Source organism: Castanea sativa, chromosome 4, assembly GCF_040712315.1.
Source record: "Castanea sativa cultivar Marrone di Chiusa Pesio chromosome 4, ASM4071231v1".
Classification (NCBI taxonomy): domain Eukaryota; kingdom Viridiplantae; phylum Streptophyta; class Magnoliopsida; order Fagales; family Fagaceae; genus Castanea; species Castanea sativa.
In genome coordinates this window covers 3,023,390-3,046,810 of record NC_134016.1, presented here as the reverse complement: position 1 = coordinate 3,046,810, position 23,421 = coordinate 3,023,390, and the positions used below count along the sequence as shown (strand labels likewise).

Here is a 23,421-nt window from a genome sequence, read left to right as displayed (position 1 = left end):
ATAATTATTTTTCTAATGGAGTAAAATTGATGAGTAATGTTACAGCTACAAATTATTTTACGATGTGGCCAATCTCTTATTAGTTTTTTTTTTAGGCCCATCATTAATATCATTTTTTTATTTACCAATAATCATTCACCACTTCAACAGTTTATAAATTTTTTTTATAAAATAATTTGTATCTCTAGCATTATTCATAATTGATATAATGTAATATATATTTAGTTAGCTGAGCGGTTCATAATTGTTAACCTGCATAATAAACAGTTTGCTTTTATAAACTCCACTTAGAAACAATTTACTTTTATAAAATGCAAACTTATTCAAGACAAAATTGTTTATAAATGTCCATTTTTTTTAACTTGAATTGTTTTGGGAAAGAGAAATGACACTATGGTCAAAGCAACATTTAGATGTGCACATTTGAACATGATTTAGTTTGCAATTTATCATACAGTCTATGTTTTTGTAAAAAAGTATGTAAATTATCTAAATATCTAGATCATGCATATGCTCATATGCTAAATCTGGTTTGACACCAACGTTTGTTTTTGTGATACCCTGGAATAATGAAGAATCGCTTCATTATGCTGAGGTACTGATTGGAATATCATCTTAATTTCTAAAAAATCACATAATTGGAATATCATACACGTGCAATACGGAAATGGCAACTCTTAGTCGGCTAATTTTCCAGGAAAATTTGTAACTATATGCCAAATTCCCATCTCACGGAGAAGTCAGAGAGAAAAAAAATGAAAAACACTTATGAGCAAAAAAAGTTATACATTTTACTCATTGCTTATTGAAATTTAGTTACATGGACATTGATTGACTTTAAGAAAATCATGGTTCTTCCAAAGCAACTTTACTACTCTTGTTCTCTAAAGATTCATTAGTAGCTTTGGAACCGCCTACCTCTTCAAGGTATTCGGCTTTCACCCAAAGCACAACATTTAAATTTGTGATCATAGAAAAAGAACCTAGCAACTTAGCAAGCTGAAGACAAACACATCTTTTATTACATAGAAGGAAAATGGTTACATTGATTGTGCATAGAGAGTTGGACATTGTTGAGAAGAGGGGACCTCTTTGTGATGCACCAAGCCTAAACAAAAAAGTTAACTACAGATCCAATTCAACATCTGTAAGAAAAATTTTAAGTAATCAAAATGTGTTCATTACAAAGAGTCATTGGAAAACATCCAAGTAAGAAGTCTGGCTATGAAAAACTTATTCCTTACTTCACATCAAAATTCCTACCAAAAAAAAAAAAAACACCAAAAGAGTTATATGCATATACCATTTTTCTGAGTCATACTTGGAGAGCAATGTAGTATTGACTGATTTGCTAACGCTAAAGATCGTCCCTATTATCTTGTTAATACTTCTTGAGCTTCATATATTAACCCTCTCCATTCTAATCAATTTAAAGAGTTGTTTAGAACATTTAAAATGTTTATACAATTGAATATAAAGAGACACACAAAAACAATATGCATAAACATTGACATTTTATAAAATAAATCGACATTGTCTAGTTGCTTTCCTATTTTATCTATCTATGTTATTTTTATCACATTTTTTAATATTCCAAATGAATCAGGAATTGAACAATAATATATCATGCCGTGAGCCTTGTAAAACAATAATAATATATTTTTGAAAGACCCATTACACAAAAAGCCACCTACAAACGCTTTACACTTGCATCTTCTCTATTAACACAACACTTTCCTTTGTCCAGCAGCGAGCAATTAGAGTTTTTATAACGTTGAAATCAAACATTTAATCTTCTAATGGGAGAAAATGCAATTTGTACCAAACAAACCAATGAAGATGGAGGGGAAAACTAAAAAGGCAAAACTCACCTCAAAGGGACTTTCCAACTCTGCTTGTACTTTGGCGACTTCTGCAGGGGTCGAGAGAGAATTGGAAATCTATGTATAAATAAAAAAAACAAATGAATGGGTTTTAATTCCAAAGGGGCAGGCATTGAAGGTTTTGATTAGGAGAGGAAGAGCCCAAAAAGATAGAGTTAAAGGAGGGCCAAAATGATGAATGTGATTTAATGGGAAAGTAAATAAAGGGAGAATTGTTAACCATTTTGTGTTTTGATAAGGAGATGAGAAGTCACGTGAGTGGATGGATAACATATAATACGTGGGACACTTGAATAGAATTAATAGAGAGTTATAGTAATAAATGAGGAAGGAGAGTTATTGGAAATATTAGAGGGAAACATTGAATAATTGTAATTGATTACAGCAAATTTGGGGAAAAAAAAGGAGAAGAAGAAGGAGACAAAAGCTAAATGCAAATCACTCTAATAGAGTGCCACATGGTAGAACCTCATGCTCTCTTGTATGAGGTCTCTGCTTTTATATATATATATTGATGTCTGAAATGTCACAGAAAAACCTACCAACAACCAGAACTCAAACAAGGTACCAAGTAACGCATACAAATCTTAAGATCAAACAAACATCACCTTAACTCATGATTCATCAGAAAGTCACAAATATCAGCAAGCACCCAAACCTACAACTCTCCAGTAAATTCAACCAGTAAAGTTCACAATATAGAGGAAGCCCCACACGAAACTACAGAATGTGAATTTTCTTCCTAAATCGCCACATGAGTAACCAACACCAGAAACATGAACCGAACAAGACAAGCAAGATAACACCCACTAACATCCATTTCCCCCCTAACAAAATCTACTTGGAAAAAACAAAAAAAGTTAGATAGAGAGTGAAACTTACTGGTAATTGAGGTTGAACCTAAGCAAACTTTCTAAAGATGCTAATCCCGTGACAGAGAGCGGAAGCTAAATCCCACCTCTGCAAACATCAACAAAAATTATTTTATCAAAACCCAAACAAAAACACAAGCTGGACCCCCTTTTTCTTGCAGAGAGAGAAAAGAAACACAAACACAAAAACTCGAATACATTGATCAAAACCCATCTAGCATATCGCTTTGATCTTGATTTTGATTCAGCACCAAGCTTGCAGAGAGAGAGAAAATAAACACAAACACAAACACAAGCTGATTTTGATTTTGATTTTGATCTTAACCCAAACCGTGTCAGCCTTGAGAATCTCGGTTTGAAGAGAAGAGAGTGATAGAGAGAGGGGATGAGAGAGAAGAGAGGGGATTGGTTTGAAAGAGCTTCAACGATGGGTGAGGGTGAATCCGCAGCGATGGCGAGGGAGAGAGGATGAGAGAGAAGAGAGAGGCTTGATGTGAAAGAGCTTCGGAGACAGGTGAGGTGAATCAGCATGGCGAGAGAGAAGGGATGACAGAGAAGCAAGAGGCTTGGTGTGTGATGAAAGAGCTTAGCGATGGAGTGACAGAGATCAAGGGTAGAGATGGAGAGACAGAGATAAGAGACTGTGGAGAGAGAAAGGAGTGATATTTACAATAAAATATTTATTTAACATTTACCATTGAGCTACAGTACGATTCTATGTTTAGAATCACACTGTAGCTCCATGGTAATTTTTTTTCCAATTCTTACAGAACCCAACATTCAATGGAACTTTCTTTTGGGCCTCAATGCTATACTAATTCAGAATTTGGCATAGAGAATGGGTTTAGCCCATTCAATGCTGGTGCTCTAAGGGGCCTTAGGCCCATGGCGCCCCTTGAATTTTTTTTGTTTCTTTATTTTTGGGGAGGATTTATTATTTATATTCCCAAAAAAATATTGGAATATTTGGAAGAGTAGTTTAAATTATGTTGTTTTGGTATTTTTGATATATGTGTGAATGAAAAAGTGTGTGGAAAAGTATGTAATGTTGTTTAAAATGTGTTAAAACTATGCTGCCAAACACCCCTATAAAGTTCTTCCCCTAAACGATATAAAAATTTTTCTTTTCAAACTCATTTTTATTTTTTTATTAAAGGTAACTTTTAAAAATCTAATAACAAAAATTGCATATACTTATTATATCTTTCTTATTTGTAAAATTTCAAAAAGATTAAAGTTAAAGATCAACAGTGATGCCATCGATGACATATTTAGATTTCAAGTTTTGTGATAAAGAATTATACATAAAAAAAAAAAAAAAAATTTATTGATCTAACACTAGGTGTGCGTTTGAGAAGTAATGAATATTATAAATTATTTGACTATTTAGCTTATTTTTGCTACTATTTATAGGCCCTACTACACTTTTTGGTACTATTTATGGGTCTCACTGTAGTATTTCAACTAACTTTTACATTTATCTACAGTACTTTCAGTGATAAATTTTCAATTTCAGCAAAATAAGCGGTATCTAAACAGACCCTAGATTTGAAAGAAATTTGACGTACATGTTAAGAACATAAAGAACATGTAATCCAACGATTATATTTTTGAAATTCATATTTAATAAAAAAATATAGAGAGTATTTTTCTCTCCAAAATAATTTATAAAAAAACCTTGTTAAAAAATATATAGAAAAAACCCAATAAAAAAAAGTTAGGCATCACATCTTGTAAGAACAAATCTGCCAGTAAGATGTGTTGTTTTTAGAAACTTTTTTTTCCCCCTTTATTTAAATGAATTTTGTTGTTAAGTTGTTTGTGATCCAAAGTTAAAAATTTGATTTTTTAAATTATTTTGGCCCGTTTGGTTGAGGAGCTTGATTAATTTTGTTTATATTTTTTTGAAATATGTGTAAATGAAAAAATGTGTGAAAATGCGTGTAATGTTGTTTAAAAACTGAAAATATGTGTTTAAAATGCTCTACCAAATAGGACCTTATATCCTTTGTAATTTCATTAGTTTTTTAATTCCAAAATATTTCTCATGTAGCCAAGACAAACCAAAAATAAAAATTAAACCCAACTTCACCTTCACGCTTGAATACTTTTTAGCCTTGCATTATTGTAACTTTTGACTGGAGCTGTAAATGAACCAAGCCGATTATGAATAACTCAAGCTTGGTTTAATAAAAACTTGTTCGTGTTTGTTTGTTTATAAATAAGCCAAGTTTGAGCCTTAGTTTTAGGCTCGTTTAATAAACAAGCCGAGCACAAGCAAAAAAATTTGTTCATTAACAAGTTTGTGAGCTATTAGGCTTGATACACAACAATTCAAACATTGACTTATATATAAGTTTATATGTGTTAGTTAAATATACTCATTACACATGTCTTAATAATAACATGGCCAACATAAAACCACTACCTATATTACCTTAATTTTTTCCTTCCCTTTAAACTGATCAAGAACCACTTTAGACTATAGTTACATTTAAAAAAAATAAATAATTAAGTAGGCTACATATGATCATTTTCTATCAATCATCTAAAGTAAAATTATGAAACATGTAAGCATTTTCTCGTTCATAATAGTTACAAACAAACATTTTTTTAGTTCTTCACCATCTAACGTGAATGTAAAAATTGTATTTTGAACAATTGCTAAAGCTGTAGACAAGAAATGATGAATGACTGAATGAATTTAATTATGTAAATTATTAATTTGAATAATAGCTAATTATAAGTAAGATTAGATGCATGATAAAATAAGTATATTATTTTCTTTTTTTCCCTTAATTTTAGAGATTTAAGCATTTAAAAATATAACTTTTTTAGATCTCAAGCTCAAAAACTTGACCTGAGTTCAAGTTTGAACTTGATATTAAGCTTGAGTTTGGCTTGACTAATTAATCAAATCAAGCTCAGCCAAACTTAAGCTCAAACTTTTTAGTTTTCCCACAAGCTCAAACTCAAGCTCAAACACTATTTTTAGACTTATCACAAACTCAAGCCAAGTCCAAGATTTTGATTTTTCCTGACGAGTCAAGCTTAAGCATGCACTACTCGACAAAACTCGGCTCGTTACCGCATTTCTTTTGACAATTTTTGCCATTGTTCAATCAACACTTTGCACTTTATCTTCTTTTGAGGTATTACACACCACTTGGCCACTTTGGCTCTGGAGTCTTGATGCCTTCACGACTTCACCAGTTCACCTGCTTAAATAATATTCAGCCTTGCATTATTGCCAATGGCAGCATCGAAGGCATCTCTTATTTCACGAATCTCATTGGCTCATATCAGCCATTTCTGCAATGATTTAGCAGAAACAGACATACCCATTTTCCTGAAGAAGAAGAAGAAGAAGAAGAAGAGTTGAGTAACGTTGAGAGCCAGACGAGAGAGATTGAAGAGCTGGACCAAATTTACATCCGGTGGCAAACTTGTAATTAAGGAAGGCCAAAATTTACACTGTACTCGATGAAATTTCCAAAGATATTTAAAAAAAAAAAAAAAAATTCCTTTGTAATTACGAGTGGTGGCAAACTTGTAATTAAATCAAACATGCCTTCAATTTTATTTTCTATTTTTTGGGTAAAACTAAAACTAAAATATATTCCTTCTTGAAAAAAAATAATAATAGTAAGATATAGTATTGTAACTTTTTTTTTTTTTTGGTGGAGAAAATATAGCGTTGTAACTTGTACATAGGTTTTTCAATATATCTTTTAGGAGGTGAATTTAATCAATAAGATAAAAATAGTGTTATCTTTTCCAATAATAATTAAAATAAAAACAACCAAATGTTTGAATTCTACTGAAAACTATTTTTGAGAATTAATTGAATTGGGAAACCTAATTTACTTAATATAAGTAATTTTTACTTTTTTTAAGAAAATTATATAAGTCAGCTCAAGACTATTCTACCTTTTCTCAATAAGACATTATTCACAAACATAGCTTCAATTTTTTTTTTCTCCTTTAAAGTTCCAGAAGTCCACAAAGTGCAGGACCAGACTTTAAGTTCATTGACAACTCTAATTATGGCAAAATATATATTTCACTGATTATTTCTCAAGTTCACACTATTTTGTCACAATTGTTTCTCTGTGTAATTTTTGTTGCATTACATAAAGTGATTTAGAAAAGATGTTTATAACTATTGCATTTTAGGCTAGTCTCGGGTAAAATGTGGAAAATTGGTAACCCAATGACAATACTGATATCTTTAAAGCTATGACACTTAATTTGTGTGTGCAAACTTTTGTAATTTGCTTTGCTATAATAATTTGATGCACCATTTGTTGGGGTTTCAATAAATAAGTTTCTTTCCCACTGGTTTGCAAGGATTTCTAAAAAACAAGTTTCTTTCTCATTATAAGAAATTCTATGGAATTAATTGACCAGCTGCATTCAAGATGTGATTGGTTTTATAGGGGCATGGTAAGGTTCAGGACAACTAAAAATTGAACATCTCTAATTGGCATTACTTTTTAACTAGCTATGGTAATTCTTTTTTTAATTTTTAATTTTAATGTTGGTAAATTGTTCAGGTGCATCTCTCTATTATAATATCTCATGTCCTTTTGAATTACCATATTCATATATGCTTAAAATTCCCTCTAAATGGGATACAAGCTTGGTGTCAAATGTCTGAAAATTTTCGGTGATATCCTGTTGTTTAAATAACATTTGGATCTCCCAAAATTTCAAAAGTGAGATTAGGGTAAATCACAAGGCCACCTGAAACAAAGCTCTCATAGATAACTTGATTTATCCAAATGTTGCTAGGTGGTTTGAGAGATTTTGCATTATGATTTTGTGTTGGGCATTGCCCAAAAATAAGGAGAGGATACCCCATCAAATGTGTCTTATAAGGCTTAACATTGTAACAGCTAAGGTATTTTGAATATTGGAACAAACTGCCAATCCATCTGTAACCCTTTTATTAGTCTAATCATAGTGGCCAAAGTGTTATTTGGCCCTTTTGTAGTCTACCAGGAAACACAATTTGAAAATGAAATAACATCTTGAAAATGTTTACAACTTACAAGTACAAAACAAAGGGTTCCTGATACACGTATTTATATACAATGACCTACTATGAAAACTAAGATCATCTTAGGGCAAATTTCTCAATATTAATAAAAGGGAGAAACACTGTAAAAGCTTTTGATCATGATCCATATATTTGGCATGTAATCTTTGAGAACTCCAATTCTTTCTTCCCAAGGACAAGTTCTAGTTCAGAGCAAGTTTCAACGATGGTTGATGATGTCAAAGGCAAAACTGAGAGAGCAGAACATGTTTGGAGTGGCAATATTGCTTAACGTGCTTGTGTAACAGAGAAGAGAACCTGTGTATTCTATTTTTGGTTAGCGTTTTGTATAATCAATGTCGGAATTGGTCCAACTCATTCACAAGAATAAAAACTCATCCATTTATCAGAAGTTCAATTCAAAGAAGCCCGCATGGTCATGCATATACAGGAGGGTCAAACAATGTAAGCATGCTTTCTAGTTCTACCACTGTTGTGCATCTCGCTCTTTTCCCCTGCAAAAGATGAAGGAATGGAAAATTCATCAGAATCTGTTAACATAGTGGTAGTTCGAAGTTTGAACTAACACATATCAGTTTTAGTCATAACTGACTTAATTATTAGAAAGTTAAAGCCATATTTGTTAGTAATAAAATTAATGTCTAAACCATATATTACTAATTGAATAACAACAAATATAAGTCAATTTACAGAGATATACGTCCATTATCTTAACTACTAACTGTAGGGAAATATCCTCCAAACATTTGTATGAATTGGGGCACCCAAACAAGTTGGCCTCTTAAGTTAGGACAGCAAGGCTGATGAAAAGAGAAACTGATGATAGTATTATTCAATTTTGGTAGAGATATGTAGAAGATATTATTTGTGAAATGAAATCAATGTGTATAAGATGGCTAATATCCATATGTATACCTCAATGTAAAGTAAAATGTTGAAGTCACTGGCTATGAGGCCATGATAACAACATAAAATTTGATAGGTGGATGAACTATTACGAATTCTGTTTAGTAAAAAAGATCCTTTGCTTAGTATAAAGATAGGAAATGGAAGTAACTATGGTGTAAAAGCTAAGCCTCACATTACATATTGTTGGTTGTCAACATACTGGTGTCAACTTGTAGGAACTACAAGATCACACCATGGATTCCTTCAGCATCCAAAGTTTGTGGACCAACCAGAGAATCCTGTTCAACAAGTGGAACACATTAGCTATCCATTCTAAGTTTGGACAGTAAGAGCTGGAGAAAGACAATCATCATTCTTAAGGCCAATTAATGATCATTAGAAATTTTGCAGGGATAAAAAACGAAAAACAAAAGAAAGAAAATTCAGAAATAGTAAAATGGCTTACCAAAACCCATAACTTAATGTTTGACAAAAAGTGAATTATATTCAAATTTCAACTTTCTCCTCTTTATTGGGAACTTTCTCTTCTGCCAAAAGTCCAAGAACAAAATTTCATAGTTTGTCATTGTTATATCTCAAGGTTGAACATCCAAATCGAGATATATATGATGATCATTTTTTTTTTGAGAAAGATATATGATGATCATCAGTATGTAAGTAGACTAATTAAAGATGTTATATATAACAGTGCTGAAGTAATTTCCTAGCGAATGTTATTTGAAATGATTATTTGAAAATTCTCAGGGATAAAAGTAAATAAAAAACAAAAGAAAGAAAACTCAAGAATAGTAATATGGCTTACCAAAATCAATAACTTGATCTCGGGCAAAAATGCATCAAATTTGAGTTTAAAGTTGCTCTTCCTTATTGGGCTCTTCAATTTCTTGCACAAATCTAAAGACACAATTTCATAGTCTTTGTCATTGATTATTTCTAAAGATTGAATATTCAAATAACGATATATATGATGATAACAATATGTAAGGTTAAATCACAAATGCATACCTCAGAATCTAGAAAAGTGTTGAAGTCACTACTACGACGACTTTAAGTAAGGGAGCCATAACATAAGATTTGAAAAGGGGATGAATTGTCAGAAACCAAATATATTCAAGAAAGAAAAGAGCTATTTCTGATTATATAGATAGGAAATGGAAACAACCATGACATAAAGTGTAAACCATAGGAAAGCCTAGACCTTACTTGATGCATTGTCGATGGTGATACAAAATATACCCAGTCAACAATTGCAGATACATACAAGTTATGGTTCCAGTTGACCTGCAACTAGAAATTTTTGAGGAAAAAATAAAAAGAAAGAAAACTCAAGACAGTAAAAATTAATGTAGCTTGAGAATCACTTAAAGCAATTCAATCATATGTAATACAACTTATTGACCATTATAATTTGATCTCAAAAGAAAAGATAAGCTAACCCTCTCGTTCAATTTTTTTGAATTTCAAGTCATACTTCCTTATATTGTACACTGTACAGTAAACTAGACTTTAAGTTCTTCTACAAATCTAATTAAAATAGAATAGATAATTTTTCATTGATTATTTCTCAAGTTCAAAACTAACTTCATATAAATTCAAAACATCAACAAACTTTGGTGAAGTCTAAAATTTGAATCACTAAAGAGCCTTATTAATCCAAAATTGATAAGTCAAAACTTAACAAATGAAGACAGTATAATAGAAACTAAAGAGCCCCAACCAATACATTGTTGGTAGCCCAGAATAAACACACAACTCACACACACACATAATCTCAAGAAGTTATGAATTGATTTTTCAAATGAATATACTTGATTTCTATTGTTGGGAGGAAATTTGAAGATCCAAGTATGCTATGCAGCAAAATATGTTGAACTATATAAGCAAACAAAAATTCTAAGAAAACTATTAAAAAATAAGTGCATAAGCTATTCTATTTCAAAGTGAAATATTAAACAAAAGGACATTTGAGAAAAAAAATACCAATTTAGATTCTTTTGAGCTTAGATTAGGAATCAAAATTTTATGTAGATATTTTACAATCTTAAATTATCTATGCTGAAGTACAAGAAGTCTAATTGGGAAATGAAGTATTTCCAGCATCTGCCAGTTAGTAAGATACCACACCCTTCTTGCAAGTTGCATCTGTTTAAAGACAGCTCATCAGATAAATGAAAGGTTTCCCAACTATAGTGGAAAGGCATCCACTCTCTCTTGTCAACTCTTTGATTTTCAAATATGTTACTTACGCTTGTTGAAAAAGATGAGGCATCAACTTGAGCATAGGTCACCACCCACATAATGTTTGATTTGTGTGCAACCTGAAATGTCAGACCACCTTTGAACAAAAAGAAGAAAAAAGAAAAAGAAAAAGAAGAAGAAGCAAGTTCCTCCAACTATTCAACAAATAATTTTTCATTCTTCTATGGATCCAGATTACTTTTACCAAAGTTAGATAACACCACAATACAGAGTCTTTAACTAGAAAATCATAATGAGTATGCAATTCAATGCATTTACTTCCCCATTTGACAGAATATGAGAATCTTTAGTAATAGAGAAAACTTAGATGTTGCAATGTGTAATCTAGTCTCAGAAGTGTTAAATCCATGTCAGTGATTAGAAAATGGTAAAGAAAAATAAAGTTCCAAAATGAAAAACGTGGAAAAGAGCAAATTACATTACCTTGAAGAACTCCATATAACATGCACGCGTCATCAAACTCCCCATTGTTGTCAATTTTCCACTGAAATATAAAGCAACAATGAATTTGAAAGAGAACAACAAATTTAGTAAATAATATAGAAAATTGAAAATAGAAAAAGGAAACAGTGATAATAAAATTTGATGGAAGAGAGACAATCAAAGAGAAGAAAAAAAAAAACTCACAAATTTTAGCGAAAAACAAAGAAGCAATGAAATCAATTTAAAAGTCCATCTATTGTGATTCAAAGTGAATAATCTTTTATCCCAAGTCCACTCAGACTACTTCTCTCTCCTTTTCAAAGTGAACATTAAAAATATCCAGTTTTGACTGTAATCTAAGGCTTCACAAGTGTATAAGTTAAAATAAAACTTCAACTACTATGTTGAATCTTCCACTTATATTTCCAAAGAGAGGGCTTGCACTCCATTGTTACTGGAAGGTAGCAGCATTCTTATCCATGGAATTCATTTCTTGAAGAGATACAAAGCTGCCCCACCCCAACACAATCAATATTAATGACTCACACTGAGGATATAAATAAGTATCAATATAATAAAGATGAAATAATATCTAAACTTACAAACTCACCTCAAAATTTTGCAGGTCTTGGAATTTGTGACAGGTAGGGGAAGAAATCAAATTGTTCCTATCTTTACCGCCCTAACTGAGTTCAGCAGGAAATATTATATTACTTCTTTTCCCTGCCTTGGATTTCATCAAGAAGAGCACATTATGGCTAGTCTTGATATAAAGTGTATTTTTCATTCTTGAATATGACATAGGTGCTTGCTAATTAGTGATCCTCAATTTCCCTTTTCCCTTTAGCTATATATACTTTTCTAAACTTATAATGCCCTAACCATAATAAATATAATCCTAGAACTTTGAACTACAATTGAGAAGCTAGATTTCAAGAAAAGAGAGCAATTATTGGGCCAATTGTTAAAAGTACAAAAGAAAATCTGATAATTGGCTAAATCTCAAGAACAATATAATGTTGGGAAAATATCAATCATTTTGTGTGAATTATAAACTTTATCCATGACAATTATGCAAGCATTATTAAAATATATATTTTAAAAAAAGAAAAAAAAATCATTTTTCATGCATTATATTATGTTGGAGGAAGGGCAAGAAAAAAGAAATTAACAAAGCCTTCCCCAGAGAGTTAGACAGCTAAAGTATGCAAACCTGTTCATGCATTAGTGGACCTCGGTTGAAATTCAAGAATCAAGTCTTCCTACAGACACATTATGCCCAAATTACGAGAAAAACTTGAAGAAAGTGAATATACTAGGGAAGAAATAACAAATAATTTATGAATAAAAATTTGGTATTTTATTCTATATGAAAAAAAAAATACTAGTACTAGAGAAGAGACGAGCAGAAAGTCAGTTTTGGATGGACTTACCACCAGCTTTTTCTGATATCACATAAGCTTCAAGATGCTTCTAGGTGGGTGACATAACAGTCTATCTGCTTTAGACGACAATCTTGGAAAACCTAGGGCATTACCTTTGGTACATCCTCCCTTTTAATGATGAAAATCTTGGACAATCAAATATCTAATAGCTTCCACAATGTAGTGAGGCATTGTATGGGAGCACATGCATCTGCTATGAGGAATCATGATTGCTATATGCTGTTCCTAAGAAGAATCTTCCCATTTCGTCTACAATGGGATACTAGGGCCATCAGTAATAGAAAAAACAATTAAAATTCCACAAATGCAAAAGGATTATTACCCAACTATGTACACAAAGGATTATAATACGTGGTGATTATTCTGAATAACCATTCCATATGAAAACATAGTTGAAGCACATGAAACTAGCACAAAAGATACCTTAGTTTATTGTTATTAATGTATGTGGCCAGGGATTAATATCCAAAAACTTGAAGAATTTATTCAATTGAGCTTACACACTAGTCAAGTTTCCAGAGTTTGAAGGACAATTGAACCTCAAGTTCTTCAAAAGTTGAACCCATCCTAAATAAAAGGGCCCACTTGGAAAAATTGAGAAAGTCTATGTTGGGTTAAGATAGCTTGACCCCGGTTAATTAATTTAATTACCCAAGTTGATTAATTAGGTTAAATTGCATGCAAATCATGGAGGCACCAATAAATTACCAAAAATACTAAATGCAGCGAAAAATAAATTTAACGCGGTGATTTGTTAACAAATAGAGAAACCTCTTGCAAGGTAAAAACCCCACCGAGTGAACCACTTCCAAGGATCCACTAATCAACAATCAAGAAGTTACAAGTATAAGGAATCTTACCACTACCATAGCCTATCTCGAAATACCAACCTACAGTTAAACATTTTCTCCAATACCCAATTAGACTTGATCTTGTAGTAGCCTTCTTTTTATTGATGCACAAATCTTCAATCTGTAACTAACCCTTTTGCACAGATTCCAGTACATGACTAACTCCAGCAACTTAAATGGATGTTGTTGGCTGCAAAGTTCTTTACTTCATCAACAATGAAGATCAGGAAGCACTTGGTTACAAAACTCTATTGTGTACATGTGGGGGGTAAAGGCTATAAATGAACGTTTGGGCTTTGGGCTTGATTGGTTGGTGCCAGTTTATTTTTATCAGGGGCCTTTAGGCCCACAAGTCAGTCTACACTGCAGAGATTCGAGGAGTTGTCCGAGGAGGAATGTCTCCTCGAAAAGGCTCGGCAATGACCCTGGGACTTGCTAAAGGGGTTAGAGGCAAGATTCTGAAAAAACTGATGGGTAAGAGGGTGATCCAAGCACCCTTTAGAAGCAAGGATGTGTGAGAAATATATGAGGAAAAAGCTGCTACCACCACATTAAAGACCCTACATCTACCTCCCTGGCCGTATTAATGGGGAAATGACCTTTGAATAGTACAGTTCAACCTTCTTGCTATTGTTTGAAGATGTCAAGAAGGTGGCGGATGGGACAAGTATCTAAGGGGAAGACTTATGTGACACGTGGATGAAATAAGGAAGAAGAAGAAGTATATAAGAAGACAAGAAAGGAAAGAGAAGGGGATCGAAACTTTTCTGCTGAGAAAAATATGAACTGAGAATTGTAAACTTTGGTATAGAAAGAGAGTATTTATACAACTCGTTCTCAGCATACTTCCGAGGAGGTCTCTTTGCCATATTCGTTTATCATTTGCAAAGTTTGTGGTATTCTAGCCTGTTAACTAACTTCCAACATCCCGAACCTAGATTTCAAACTCATTCTCTACAAATTTCATTGTATAAGGCTCATTGGGCCTGAGCCTAACACTTGTTTTTGGGTCTGGGTACAATTATGCGCTTACAGTACAAACACAGTAACTTCTCACAAAGAAAAATTAACTCTTTAGTCTCTGTATCTGTGTGACGACTCTTAAAATAAACCTTATATATGTCTAGGGTTGTGAGAAAAGAAACCCTAAACAAATACATAAGCTTGGGCCGAATTTTAGATCTGGAAATCTGAAAATCGTAATTCTCGATAGACCGAGCTTCTATCGAGACATCTATCGAGCTTCTCATTTAGTCTCGATAACAATATCTGTCAAGCTATCTGTCGAGACTTAATAAAACAATTTTTCTTCACTTGTTTCTTGGATCAATCTTCATGTTTTTGATACAAACACGATATGCTTGAACAACATATTTCTTGATATATTAAACCCAATTTAGATCTACTCAATTACAAGTAAAATGCATTTTGTTAAAAGAATAGCCAATTACAAAAAATACGACCCTAATAGTCTATAATCAAGAAAAAGACTAATAATTACCTCTTTAATTTGAAGAAATCCTTTACTTTGTTTTGCGCACAAGGAGCTTTTATATGAACTTCAAATCTCAAATGCTCAATTTAATTAGCTAGATTTTGAAGTTTCTACATGGAAAAGCTTAATGTATATGCCCATTGGTTGTCAATGATTGAATGGCTAAATAAGAAACACAAGATGTTGCTAGATTCATAAGAGAGATGAAAAACATCAACAATTTTAGATAGAAAAAAAAAAAAAGGAAAAAGATGAGGATGAGGATGGTGATGATTTGCCAAGTTTAGTTACCTTCAAGCTTAAATTTTATTGAATTATCACAATATGGTGGTCCCAATTGTTGGGATATGAGTAATATTAAATTTCATAAGTTCTTGATCTAGTTGACTGATAGAATACTACCAACACTAATCATGTCAAAAGAAATTTTCTTTTCCTTTTTCTATGTAACAGGTTTGTAAATCTTGTAGGAAAAGTGATAGGGAAGAGGGGATCTTTGGCATGAATAGTATATTTGTTGGATTCAAATAATACTTCATAAATGAGGAAAATAAAACCTACCAACTTTAAAGAACTTATGTTAAACTCCATAGAATTAATCAATTGTTGTTCCAGCTGAACAATATATACGTTGTCACCAGCACCTGCACATCAAGGCAATATAGTTTATTAATAAAGAAAAAGATGTAAAAAGTAGGGAAATTATGAATAAAATTGGTTGATTTAAGGTAAAGTATCATAGAAGAGATGAGAATTAAGTTTGAGAAAACGTACCACACATTATTGTAATAATATATATGTGAACTTCAAACAGATTCCTCTTTTTAAACCATTCCCCATCTTTGGATTGGGATGTGTCATCGCCCTCAGCACATCTATTTATTTAACTTTGAGACAATTATGTGAGAAAATGAATGAAATCCACTTTAGGCAGAGAAGTAAGGTCCTTGCATCCAATAAGTACCTAATGTTGAAGAGAGAAAAGTTAGTCCAACGACTCTAGCAAATTGTACATTCCATAATATCAACAATTTCAGAAATAGTAGATGAAATAAAGAAATAAGAAGAAAAGGAGACGAGATTTGGGGGAACTCCAAATATTAACTTAAGAGGTTTAAAAAAGGTCATTACTAAGAACAAGGTAGATTTAGTCAATTCAGAAAATTTCAATCAATGACAGACAAATCTCCTTAAGTTTGAATTTAACGCATTCAATGGAAAGATATGATCGTTTTAATTGATTGTTCATTTTTAAACTCGACCGAATTGACTAAATCTACCATGATGAGATTTAAATGGTAGTAATGACCTTTTTTTTAAATCTCATCATGGAGGATAAATAATTGTGCTTGTGAAATTCACTTAACTATAGCTAGGCCATCATGGTAGTAATGACCTTTTTTTAAAGAAAAAGATTTCTTTAGTAAGGGATTGGACCTCCTGAGCAGAGAAAATGTTAACTTCTACTAGAGCAGAATGTTAGGGCCATTAGTAACAGAAAATAATTAGTTTTAATTCACAAATGCTAAACCCATACAATAAGTGGAAAATGATCCACTCAAGCCATTAAATAAAAAATTAAAAAAAAAACATGTGAATTTTTAATATTTTATACAAAGAAAACTTCAAATGCAAGTATTGCTTTGACTTTACGAAGTCCAGCAGTTTTTTTTTATAAATAAATTTAAGAGCTTAGCTCTCTTAATCTTAAGAGATTGAGGGAGCTAAGCTCTTAAAATTTTAATGCTGCCAATTCTTGAATGGTTATATGAAATCACAAAATAGTAGTGGGAGTACATTATCGATTTTAAATAGCAAAACCAAAGGAAAAAAAAAAGTTTGGTTGTGGCTTGGCCATGTTCAGATTTCATGAAAGATTTGTCCAATTGAGTGCAGCCCAACAGTAATCTAATCATGCCAAAATAGTTCTATAAAAATAGTACCGAATATATATATATATATATATATATATATTGAGAATAATAGAAGAGATTAGAATATTAGAGAAAACTGCACTTACCCACTCGTTCAAACTTGCTCCAGGAAAATCAAGAGATGTAGATATTTGGAATATGGGCAATTTTGTGCCGCTCTCCCCCACCAATTGCACAACTTTCTTTTAATTTGGAGCTAACATAAATGTCTAGTGTTTCTAATTTGGTGAGGCGTTGCATGGCTTGCGCTGTGGGCAAATACATCAAGTTGTTGCAATAGTAAATGCCTAGAGTTTGAAGAGAAGAAAGGTTGCCCAACCACTCAGGCAAAGTTTCCATCCCATCAAATCCAGATATGTAGAGAATTTTAAGGGCAGTCAAACCTTGAATATTGTCCGGGATAGACTTAAGTTTAGGCCACCCTTTCAATTGTAAATGTTGCAGGGATGCATGCAAGTGTTCGACAGAAATGAGACTCGGGAAATCATCCAGCTCCTCATAAAACTTGCCAATCTCCAAAGACTTCAAGAGGGTGAGAGATTCTAACCCCTCTGGGAGACGCGTCAACTTAGGACAATCCCAAATTTCTAATTCGATGAGAGAATGCAATCCTCTTAGTTCGGGTATTGATATCAGATTATCGCAAGACCAAATTTTTAATTGGGTAAGAGACGTGCATGATTGTAGCCCAGTAGGTAGAATATTAACACACCCAGATATCTCCAAGCGTTGAAGATGGGATGGGACACCTTGTATTTGTAATTTCCAACAGTCTTCTATTTGAAGTGATCGAAGAGAGGTGCAGAAGGCCCACACATCCTCATGTGGCACGATGGACTCCAAATCAGCACATTCCGATATCATCAGAGACAAGAGACTTGTATTGTTTTGCAATAACTTCTCTGGCAGACAAATAAGTTCTGAAATTTTCCAAATCTCGAGAGACTTGAGTGTGGTAAGCTTGCTGATAATGTTTTCAAATGTCGTGCTACACATATCACCAATGTCTAATTTCTTAAGACTCGAAAAATGACATGGAGCACTTGTCAATTGGCTACAACCTTGAATGGTCAACTCCTCAAGGCAACGAAACACCATTAGGCCTGTTGTTGTTGCTGGCTCCTCCATCACATCCGTCCATTCCACTAGATTGGTCATTCTAATCAAATGAAGTTTTCTCAAAGCTGGGAACAACATATTGCCATTACTTCCATTATTATAGTTACTGTAAAACTCAGTTCCTATACGTCTTACATCATCCATACCTTCTATTGTAAGAACCCTAAGATAGGGTAGAAGCCCAAGAGTGGGAAGAACCTCACATTTTCTGCAACCCCTTAATACGATCTCAATTAAATTGCCAAATAGCAAAATTCCATCCCAAGCATCAAGGCTTGTCAACATCCATGATGGGAATTTCTTTCCTCCAAAGCCATCAACTGTTAAGCTCTTCAAATATCGGTGAGGCTCGAGACCTTCCAACACCTGTTCATCATTCTCGTGGTTGCCGTCTCCTTCCGATCCCCATCTCATCCAATAAAATCCCAACTTGTATATTTTGGCCTTTTCTCCTAAATTTGCTCTGCGGGCTTCTTCTTTATCTCTCACATGCTCAAGATTCCAGAGGTCTAATTTGCCTCTAAGTTGATTTAAGCATCCCAATTCTTCAATCCGATAACCTGCATCTTGACCCACAATGAAAAATAGCAATGTTTGTAGACAAGTCAATTGCCCTACATCCTTAAGTGTTTGATTAAATCCACAAGGGAAATAAATATGCCTTAAGTTTATCAATTGTTTTAGATCTCCAAGATGCTCTATGACATTTCCGCAACCTTCGATTCTTAAAGTTTGCAAATTGTAGAGTTTGGTGATAGACTTTGGTAATGCTTCGATGGAGAGAACTGAGATGCTGAGAAACCTCAAATGTATTAAAGAGCCAATTGAATTTGGCAATTCTTTTATATACATTCCATATAATTTTAGAACCCGTAAGCAATTAAAATTTAATAATGTGCTATGATGCATAACATATTTAGAAACAAATGTGCGCAATCTCCTAACATCATCTTTTGAAGATGGAATTCTTGGTACAACTTTTCCATTAGATTCGATGGATAAATATCGTACACGACTGATGTCACCCCCAAAATTCTCATTCAAAAATAAGGTCTCAGATTTTGAAACTGAAAGCGCAAGATCATGTACCAAATCATGCATCTTGCAACTGATAATATTATCAAGCCCATCCTTTTCCTCATCTTGAAATAAGGAATTAGCCAACAGGATATCAAAATACATGTTACCAATATCCTCCATTACCACACAACTTCCTTGAGATGGTTGCAAGAACCCTTCAGCCATCCAAAACTGAATTAACTCTTCCTTTTTAATCTTATAACCTTTAGGATAAATTGAACAATATGCAAAGCATTTTTTAAGAGATGGTGATTGCAGATGATCAAAGCTCAGTTTTAATATTGGTAACATCTTATTACTAACGCCTGGGAAATTCCATATTTCATTGCTTTGAATTGCTAACCATTCACTTTTTTCTTTTTTACGAGCCATTTACCCTCCTAGGACTTTTGCAGCTAATGGGACCCCTCCACATTTTTTGGCAATATCGTATCCGATTGTCTCCAAATCTGGAGTTAACGGATTTGAAGATACCATTTTCTTAATTATAGACCAACATTCATCTTCAAGTAGTTTTTCTAAGTGATATGAGGGAATTGTCCCCATGATTTTTGCAACATTGTCACTACGGGTTGTTACAATGATATAGTTTCCAATATTAGAATTAATTCCTAACAAACAACCGCTTAATTTATCCCATATCATATGCTCTTCATTCCAAACATCATCAAGAATGAGAAGGTATCTTTTTCCTTGCAACTCTTTTTGAAGGTTTTGAAGTATTGCATTCTGACTTTGTAATTGACTTGAGTTATTGGTAAGTGATTCAAGAATCTCTCTTAAAATCCTTTTTTCATTGAAATCGTCAGAGACACATACCCATATTGTCTTATCAAAATGTTTCTTTACTAGCTCATGATTGTACACAAGTTTTGCGAAAATTGTCTTCCCCAAACCTGCCATTCCAACTATAGGAAGGACTGAGAGTTGATGTTTGGTTGCAATAGTTAGCAAGTTCACTATTTTTGAAACATCATTTTGCCTTCCTATAACATCTGAATGATTGAGAAAGGAGTTTGTCTCTCGGTTTGGGATCATTTCATTGTTAGTATCAACTGATTCTACTAACAATAATTAAGCAAAACCATACTTATTTGCCAAGTCATCTACTTTTACCAGTGATTCGTGAATAGCCTTAATTTTGTTCGCCATTGAGAGGGAGAATAAACCAGGATTGGAGGTTGAACCGATATCGCGTACCTTTCTCTGCCTTTGGTTTCCAACTTCTATCTTTTGCCTGAGATTCTCGTATGCAAACTCGTCCAGCACGTCATCAACTTCATAAGCAACATCTTCAAGCTTCTGAAGCCAAAGCTTCAAAGACTCATCTCTCACTTGCCTTCTGTCAGCATCATTCAAAACAGCTCGAATCATGTTTAATGATTCACAAAGCCCTCTTAGCTCGTCCTCACAACTCCAAGCATCGCCGATTAGCTCAGTAGTAGATGAAAACAGCCTGCTTACAATTTCTCCAGTGATCGAGCTTATAATTTCCCCAGTCATCGAGCTCACAACTTCCCTAACCATCGTGCTCTGATGACCAGTCAAAAATAAGTTTAAAATTGTTCAGAAACTATTATCAATAGAAGAGTGAAACGTCAACTTGTGCAAATGACAAATCACAATCAAGAATTGTGTTTGTTATAAGTTAAAGATTGAACGACCATTGTAAAAAAAAATAAAAATAAAAATCTTCATTTTCTAATGGTGCATAATTGTAAAGTTATCTAATTATTAAGTAAAGTTTGGCAATAAACTTGATTATATCCTAAGGTTACAACTCCACTCAATATTCTTTTGATTTGATGTAAATTTTGACAATTCTACCTTTAGATTATATTTTCTTTTTATATCTTTCATGTTCGTAAAATTTTCAAAAAATAAAAAATCAAAAGTTATGTCATCAATCAAATACTTAAATTAAAAATTTTGATAGTATAAAATTATGCATAAATAAGTTTATAGATCGAGTGGTAAAAGAAGATTGACTCGAAATTTTACATGTGTATTAAAAACGTAAAAGAACATGCAATCCAATCTTTCAATTTCCAAAATATGTTGTTAATTTTTTAAATCGGAGCAAGTTTATTACCAAACTTTGTCCATCATTAATTATATTAAGATGATCACATGAGCATTACCTACTTTCATTCCCACAACAATTGTAGATTTGTAGGGGAATTAGCAAAAAATGCATGTTGGAAAGATGATTTAGTTCTTAGATTACAGCTTCGAAAACAACAATTTTGTTCCTATACAGAGGAAAAATAAAAATAAAACATCTTTCTTTCTGTACAACGTGGAGGTACTAGGTTTAGGTTTGAGTTATAAAGCATAAAAATTGAAAGTAATAGTCATAACAATATTGATGAAAACATAAATAAAAAGAAGAATATATTATTTCCAGAACAGAGTCTTACTTGAAAATGTGAAAACTTGAATTTGTTCTTTGAAAACCGATGCACTTGATGATCTTTGGTAATAAGAAATTATAATTTTGGAACTTGAGATTACAACGAAACGAAAATAGTACAAGAGAAAGAGGTTGGGAATTGCCAATGGGAAGGAGATCTGGGAGGCTCTAGTGTTTTGTCTGTTTCAGTTTAAAGTGGAGCTTTTCGAGGGTGAGAGCTAAGGAAAAGTGAGAGCTAAAAGGGAGACATTCAGAGAATTCGCATGTGCAACACTTTCCCCTTTTTTTTTTTTTTTTTTTTGGTTAAAGATACGTTTTCTATTATGCATACTTTTTAAAAAAATCTAATTATCTATTTTATATTTTATTTTATTAAAATATCAATTTCACTTATTTTTTTAATTTTTTTCACATACAAACGGATATCTACTTTTTCTGCTTTACTTTTCATTTAAATTCTTATACTTTAGGTTTTGCCTATTAAAATATAGTTCCGGCCTATACGTAAGAGGAAATATTAAAAGTATTAGTTAAATGATTAAATTTATCATATCTCAATAGTTTAAACTTTTAGAACAATTAATAATTTAACGTATGTAAGTAAATTTTAAACTTTTTTTTTGTGCTCAATAAGTAAATTTCGAACTTAATTAACTAAAGTATATCATCATATTACACAAGCACGATGCAAGTGCTCTTTATCAGTTCAAAATTGGACTTGAAGTCAACTCGTCAAAACTCATAAAAATAAAAAAAATAAATAAGAAGAATAAGCAAGCAAGCTAAGTTACAAAAAATGGGTCAAACCCAGAACCCAATCCAAGTAAAACAAGTTAGGTACAGGTTTGATACATTGAACTGAGGGGTCAAAATACAATTTTTCCCTATACTCATTAAAAGTTAGTTGGCAATTTTTGTATGTAATTTAGATCATTTTCTCAAAATTTTTACTAAGAACTTTGTAGTTTAACCAATAGATACATCTTAGTATTTTCAATAAAGATATTTAAATTCAAATCTCCTTCCGTAATTGTATTTATCAAACTACTCCTATTAAAAATTATTCTCATTTATTATGGTAATTTATTGAAATTAATTGATCTAAATAGTTTTAAGCTTTATTATCTTGTGATGTTATCTGTGCGTTCCAAAATAGGGTTGTTGGACCTCGGAGGAGTTTGGGCTTACAATCTATTTGTATAGTGGGTTTTTGGATTTCCTACCACGGGTGGCGTTATGCTCGGCTGCTCCGTTTCCTGAGTTTCTTTTCTCACTAACTCTCCCATTTCTTCCTTGGGGAGGATTAATATTACTTTCTCTAGTCTTTTCCCTCTAGAATTGCCAACCCCCTCAACTGAATCTTCCCTTCCTATTTATAGTCAAACTTAGTGGAATTGTCATGATTATTCCCTGGTGGGTGGAAGGAAGGGTCCAATACTATTACCCATAAGTGGGGGTTTAGTTGGGAGTGGGAGGAAATGAGAGTGGCATTTGAACTGGCTCCACCGCTGGGTTTTGATGCTCGGCATGGGCGTTCCCTAGGCAATGGAAGGGAGGTCCAATACTGTTTCATCTAAGTGGATGTTTGGCGGCGGGAAGGAGAAAATGATAGTGGCGTTGGGACCAACCCCGCATGTAAGTTCTGTGCTCGGCAGGGGCACGTCACAGGCTGCTTT

At 32.8% G+C, this 23,421-nt stretch overlaps 1 pseudogene; it reads right to left on the bottom strand.

The window, feature by feature from the left end:
* Positions 1-7,761: 7,761 nt before the first annotated feature.
* Positions 7,762-22,027, bottom strand: LOC142632062 (putative disease resistance protein RGA3; annotated as a pseudogene).
* Positions 22,028-23,421: the final 1,394 nt, after the last annotated feature.